The following is a 6,942-nucleotide window of genomic DNA, read 5'->3' on the forward strand; positions in this document are numbered from 1 at the left end:
AAGTCTTCAATAAAAACTATTTTCGTTGATTGCAAAGGGATCCCTGTTGGATGGACTCTGCTGGGACAAATGCTATCAGAACACAACATTAAGCCTCCCAAACAACAACAGCCATATTTACTAGAAGAATTTGCTGTTGGGAGTAGCCCAGGTCCACCAGCTGAAAGGAGGCAACACCACTGGATCCATCTACCTGTAATTCCACACTTTTTTAGCATGTTTACGGCAAATGTCAGTATTGAGCTGAAGACAGGTCTGACTTCACCCTAAGGAATCAATCTGAGCAAGTAATCCTGCCTGAGCACAGAAATGTTTCTGAAAGTGCCACGATTCTGCAGTCAGTAACAGCCATGAGTGCAATTAGCTGAGCTTTTCTCTTGTTTACATTGAGATAAACCATGGATTTGTTTTTGTGCCAACATTAGTGATCGGTATTTGGCATGGGAAATCCATAGCAGAGAGACAGGAAGAACTGGAAAAAGCAAGCCCAGTTGAGCAGAAGCACATGTGAGTGTTCCTATCTCCTCTATCATCTCTGGAGAAATCAATTATAGGAGGCCTGAATTTAAATCACATATTTATAAACTGGAATTAGGCAAAAATACTCTGGAAACACTCTGCTTCACACACTTCATTTAGGACTGATTTAACACAATGAGGGACCATGAGAACATTCCTAAGTAACAATGAACTATGTAAACCAGAGTTACTTCATTTAAGGTAATGAAATAAGGTTTTAAAGTAATAAACTGCCTGGCCCATGCTGAGTGAAATGCAGATTAATAAGTAATTGCTGGTTCTGAGGTACTAAAGGTACTGATCAACTAAATAAAGGCACTGGGAATATGCTAAGGCTGCATAACTCGTGAGTACTTCATGTAAAGAGAAGTGTTATTTCAAGGTCTGTCTTAAGTGGTCAGAAGAACACAAGAACTAACAAGGATTACAAAATAAAAGTTCAGGTTTACGTCAGTTTGAGTTCCATAAGCTGAGCTGCTTTGTTTTCCATTTCTGGGAGATGGAAATACACCTCAGCCTCTTCATTATCCCCGTGGAACTGGGATCTATGGGCTGGTACAGCAGTGGAGGATATATCTTCACTTAATCAAAGCAGGGGAGTGTGGAGAGGCTGATGTTTCTCAGGCAGAACAGCTGGCTCTCTAGAGGAGCCAGAGCTGCATGAATCATTCTTGTGTTTGTATTTCATAAACATAAATGTGTATGTATTTCTCAAGATGTAATGCTAATGAGAACCTCTTCGGGATAATCAGGTGAGCTCTTACCTTTACTGTGTGCGAAATCCAATTTACTGGGGTGTGATGCTTCCATAAAGGCACAAGGAAAGGCTGGGCACCTCAGGCATGTGCTGCCACTTTTCCTCAGGTAGCAGCTGGCAAGACAGCAATTCATTAAAAATGCAGAAATGCAGTTAGGTCAGGGAGCAGACCCAGATCTCTCTTTCCCATTTTTTTGGCAAAAGTTTGTGTCTGGTCTGTACACTGGTTGCTGCTGGCTGTTTGAAAAGGTTTCTTAGCCTTTTTCAAGGCCAAAGACTGCATTATTAGTCCTTGTAATTAGCTATATTAGACAATTAAGGCCTGAGATGCTTCGAAGAGGTTGTATTTATCACCAGCCCCCAGTTTTTTCCCTGGCACCGAGGCTGCTCTCAGCTCCCCACACACCTCCTGGGTGAAGTCCATCAGAGCAGTCACCTGACCAATTCCTGTGTCCCTGCCAGGTCTCTGTTGCCTCTTTGTCACAGCACCCATCATCTAGGGAGCTACGAAGACAGTAAAACTGAGAAAGAAATGTTGCAGAAGTGCCTGGAACTGGCTGCATTTGCTGCTGTGGGGGGAGTTACCCCTTGACTTTCACCTCTGTGTTTGCCATCCTAGGCCAGCACTGGCTAAAGAGCAAAGGAGGTAGAAGAGCCCCAGTCTGTGCCTGGTTAGACTCAGTCTAACCTGTCCCACCCTGAAGAGGCTGCACAAATCAGCACACAAACCCCTTTCTGGCCTTGCTGTATCTCTGTGTCCTCCCTGCTCATTTGCCCCCCTGTTTGTTGTGTTCTGAATCCTCGCAGAGCAGGGAAATGCTGGAGCACAGCAGAGCTGGCACAGTAAAACTGGAATGTGTGGGGTGTGTGACACAGCACAAGAACTGCCACAGCACAAACACAAAAGGTTTGGCCACTAAAGTCTCATATCTACAGCTTATGACAAAACATCCAAGAAGCTCTGGTTCTCCAGATCTATCCAAGGGCCTTTCGAAGAGGACCCAGTCTTCCCTGTGCAAAATGAGAGCCTGAAGGGAGGGCAGGGAGCTGGACTGGAGTCTTCCTGGCTTCTGCTTTCATTCAGGATCCATCCTTGCCCTTGCCTCCAACACCCACTGCACTGCAGAAGGGTCCCTGCTAAAGGAAGAGCTGCTGGCTGATGCCCATGTCTATCAGGATTGCTTTTCCTTGCATTCCTTGATTTCTTTACAACAACATGTTGTAAACATGCTGTCAACATCTTCCTTCCCTGGATAAAAGTGTTGCATTCCCTTTCCCTGTACTCAGGAATCACAGTGTTCCTAAGCACAGCATAAATGTTCACTTTTACCTTTTTATGGATGAGTTGCAAAGGTGGAGCTCAAAGGGAGAATACTGTTTACAAGATTCCAGAGGAGTTTAAAATTACCTCCCCCTCATGAACACGGGTCACGCAAATTCCAAGCTCATCTAAAATAAATGTTGCACGTGGGCAGTTGTCTCCATTGAAGCAGGTGGGGAATCACCACAGGCAAAGAGCCTCCCTAAACTCAGCCTTTCCCTAGACCCTGTGTTAGCCAGGTATGGCCTGCACAGGCTGTAAGAGGGGAAGGCGGTCACAGTTCTGTAGCCAAAAGCTATGAAAAAAATAGCTACGTCTTAACTGCAGAAGGTGGCAAAATGTTGTGACCTTGATTCAGGGCTGCCTTCATGATGGGATGCCTAACTTAATTGTGCTTTTTTTTGGTTTGTTTTTTTTTTTTTTGCAAATACATCTGCTGACCTCTGGACAGAGAGTGCAAACTTCTCCAAAATTAGGAACTACCTTTGTTCCTAACCATGTGGTCTGGGGCTAATGGAGACTGTGCTAAGGAAAAGGTAGGCTTTATTCTTTCCTATAATCTTAGAGAGTGCTGGTTGCGTTTTGGAAGTTGAAGAATACAAAGGGAGTCACAGTTGCCCCCACTGTGACTTACAAAAGCTAATTCTCCACAGGATACTAGTTTTTATCATAGGAATAGCAAAAGTTAAGCCTATAAATGAAAAATTGCCAATTACGCCCATAAAGTCAAATGAAAGCTTCTTCAGGCCAGGTCACACACTGCAACAGCAGAATTGGCAGCAGGGTGAGATCAACGACTTTTAGCAATTGTATGAAATTGTGAGCTGGACATTTGCCCAAACGTTAACCAGAAACAGATGTATGGAAAACAAACAAGTTTTCCACACAGCAACCTATTGGGTCACAGGCTGCATCTACAGCAAGAAGAAATATTACTGCAATTTCTCTTTGCTTTGCTAAAAGGTTTCCAGCAGTCTTTGTTCCAGTTCCATAGCTGGGGAACTAAGACAGAACTAAGTCTGTCTCCGTACAACATATTTTTATTTCAAAATCACTTCTACAAGAAGAAAGGGAAAAGCCCCCAGGCTGGCTGTAAACATTACTGTACAACAATCTCTCTCCTCTCTGAAAAGAAATGTGTATTTCTACATCCTGTCTTCTTGGAAGGGCCAGAAGGAAAGTCTACTTTCAGCCAGATGTGGAACATTTTTCCCCACAAAGATGCATGTATCTCTTCCTGCAGGAGCGACTGTGGTCCTGGTGCCCCAGTGAGCCATGCTGGCTTTGTTTGAGACTTTTTTTCTTTTTTAAAATCCCTCTGGTGTTGAATTTGGAGTTATCAAAGCTACAGGAATGGAAGGAACTTCATCAAAGGTATCCAACTTCTGAGGACAGAGACTCAGCCACAGCTCAGAGCGACACCTCCAGAGCATCATTCCAGCAGGCACTGGGAGTCTGCTCCTGCAGATGTTGCTCCCATCCCCAGGCAGCTGCAGCCCTTGCTGAAACCTCACCGAGCCACAACCGAGAGGGAGAAGAACTGCACAAAGTCAGTGATTTTAAGATGGTTTTATATTGGCTGCCAACAGCTGCCCTCAGGGAGGGAAGGATTTAGTAGAGCCTCAGGAAAGAAGGCACAGCAAAATGTCTGAGACTCAGCTGGTCTGAGTCTGTTGAGTGTTCACACAGTTTAATTAAAACCAACTATCCCCCCCCCTTTTTTTTTTTTCTCTTTTCTATTTCTGGACAAGAGGAGCAGGACTGTCAATAAATGTATGAACAGCCGCTGCTTCTGGGTCTGTCCTCTGAGCCTTTCAGGGGGTGCTCTGAGAAGAACTGCCCAGCCCTGCTGGAGCTCTGGGCAGCCGCCTCTACAAACGCTTGAACGACATCACCTCCTCTGCCCTGTTTGGGGCTGCTCTGACCCCCAGCCCTGTGACCAAGGGAGCAGATCCCGAGCCCGGCAGCATCCCGGACCTGCTCCCCCACATCCGCCCTCCCTTCCCCCGACCCTTGCTCCGTTCATGCAGCAGCTGCCGAGGTTAATTCCCACCGCTGCTATCTGTTACCTTCAGAGAAAACAGAATTAATTTAAGCTTTCAGGAAAACCCCCGAATCTCTTTCCCTTGGCGCTGGAGCTCACGGCTGTGGGCACCAGAGGGCGCCTCGCTTCATCCTTGCACCAGCCGGAATTCCGGGAACATCCTTTTTATTCCTCGATGCCTTTATTCCCGCAGCCCCAGAGATAAATTATGGGCAGGCCAGAAGCCGAGCGCTCCCAGGCAGTCACTGCTGTCAGTAAATCGCCAGGACTCAGCTGCAGGAGAAGGAAAACACGTGCCCAAGCGCCATTCGGACAATGCCACGGGAAAACCCGGGGCCAGCACCGGGGGACAGCATCCACTGCACCCCCGCTCCCTGTCCCAGGCAAGTTCTGCAAGTTCTTGCCTCCCAGGCAAGCCGCACATCGCGGCTCCTGCATGACACACAGTCCCCAAGGCCCCGAATCTTAGACAAATCCTACAAGTAGTTGTATTTTAAAGCCGAGGTCCTGCAGTCTCACGCTGCTACGCGGGCTCCGTTCTCCCTGTGTCTAATCGCAGTGTGGAGCAGCAGGGTCACGGAGGAGGGAGCAGAGGCATTCCAAGGGTCCCAGGAGGGGATTTCCAGCCCAACAGCACAGCCAGGGAACACAGGGTACACAGCACCCCCGCCAGGGGTCACTGACTTTGTACTTTGATCTCCGGGCTGAGCCAAGCCATCCGCTCTCCTCTGAAGGGACCCGTTATAAAAACTAAACCCCTCTTCCCCTCCCCTCCGAAGGGATCTTGTTGCCAGGCAGTGGCCCAGGACACTTGTCCCAGTACACATAGGTCACTGATGATGTGTTTATCCTGATTACTCAATAGTCTGACAGCAGCAAAGCAGGTGTGTGGCAGCCTTGGCCTCTCCAACCTTTCCTCCTCCTGGCAGCCCTCTCATACAGAACCTCCAAAGCTTTGGACACGTTTCCTCTCCCAGAACTTCCCGAAAGAGCTTTCAAGCACTCCTCAACCTCCCCCCAAACCCCTGGGGCACAGGACACCCTCTCCACACCCTGCCTGGCTTTTCCCTGCAAGCCCTGTGCCCGGCGCCGACACAGCAGCTCAGGCAAACCTGTTTGAAGAGGGGAAGCCTGGAAAACTCCACGGACTTGCATTGTCTCAGAACTGGTTCTCCAGCAATAGAAGATTTTCCCAATATAACTGAGCTCTTTGCCCCCTCAAAAACATGCTTCTCCTCCATTTTGACTAATAGTGTTCAACAGAGTTATCTTCCTCGTTAAAATCTTAGTTCAGCGTGCAGCCATTGGCAGCAGTTCCCAGTAAACCTGTCCTTGAGGGGTTTTTCTTTTATTAGTGTCCTGATCACAGCAAGCTTCACTGAAAAAATAATGTAATAAAGGAAAAATGGAGGATTGTGGAACAGATCTGTAGGAACCTTGTTCATTCTTCAGGCCAATGTTCTAAGAATTTCTTTCCCCCATTTTCAGAGAAGGGCCATGTGAGCAGAGGGAAGGTTATTCCATCCCAACCCGAAGAACATGCCCAAGGCTGCCTTCCATCTTCCTCTCCCTCACCTTCCTGGTTTCTTGTTCCCATTTGCCTGCAGTGCCACACATCCACAAGCAGAGTCTTCACCTTCAAGAGAGTTCTTCAGCCCCTGCCAGGCCTTAGGCTGAAGAGAGGTGGATTTTCACAGAATACAACACAAGACTCAGCTTTGAAGACCTTGATCACTTCCCACGAACTCAAAACAACATTCTAAGAAATAAAGGCTGTTTGGTTCAGAAAAAAAGCATCCTCTGGCGTGTATGGCAGTTTGTAAGAGCAGCGTTTCCTGGCCACAAACAGCAGTAACTGCTGCAGTACTGATTCCAGGGATGAGAGCTCCTCATGGATAGAGACACAGCCGATGTGCTCACTGAGGGTGCACTCACTGGTGGTGAGGGGCTTGTCCCAGTGGTGGCTCCCTGCCCCATCTGCTCCCAAGCTGCTGCTGCTGTCGGGGCAGGAAGGAGCCAGACCCCCACTCCTGTGTCACCCCCAGCAGGAACTGAAGCCCAGCCAGCACCACGATCCAAGCTGCCAGTCCAGGAGCTGCTGGGGCCGCTCTCCTGCACTGGGCAGAACACGGCTCCAGGGAATGCAGCTTCACCCCAGCCACCACCGGGGCACATCGTGGAATTCAGACCCTCCTCACTACACGCTGCAGCTACAAACAGCAGCAGCAAAGGACTCAGCACTCGTGTTTAGGAGATGGCAGTGGAGGAGAAAGCATGATGAGAAACAAAGACGCAAGACAA

The sequence above is a fragment of the Chamaea fasciata genome, unplaced genomic scaffold, assembly GCF_029207755.1.
Source record: "Chamaea fasciata isolate MVZ Bird 193981 ecotype frontalis unplaced genomic scaffold, bChaFas1.0.hap1 SCAF_15, whole genome shotgun sequence".
NCBI classification, from domain to species: domain Eukaryota; kingdom Metazoa; phylum Chordata; class Aves; order Passeriformes; family Sylviidae; genus Chamaea; species Chamaea fasciata.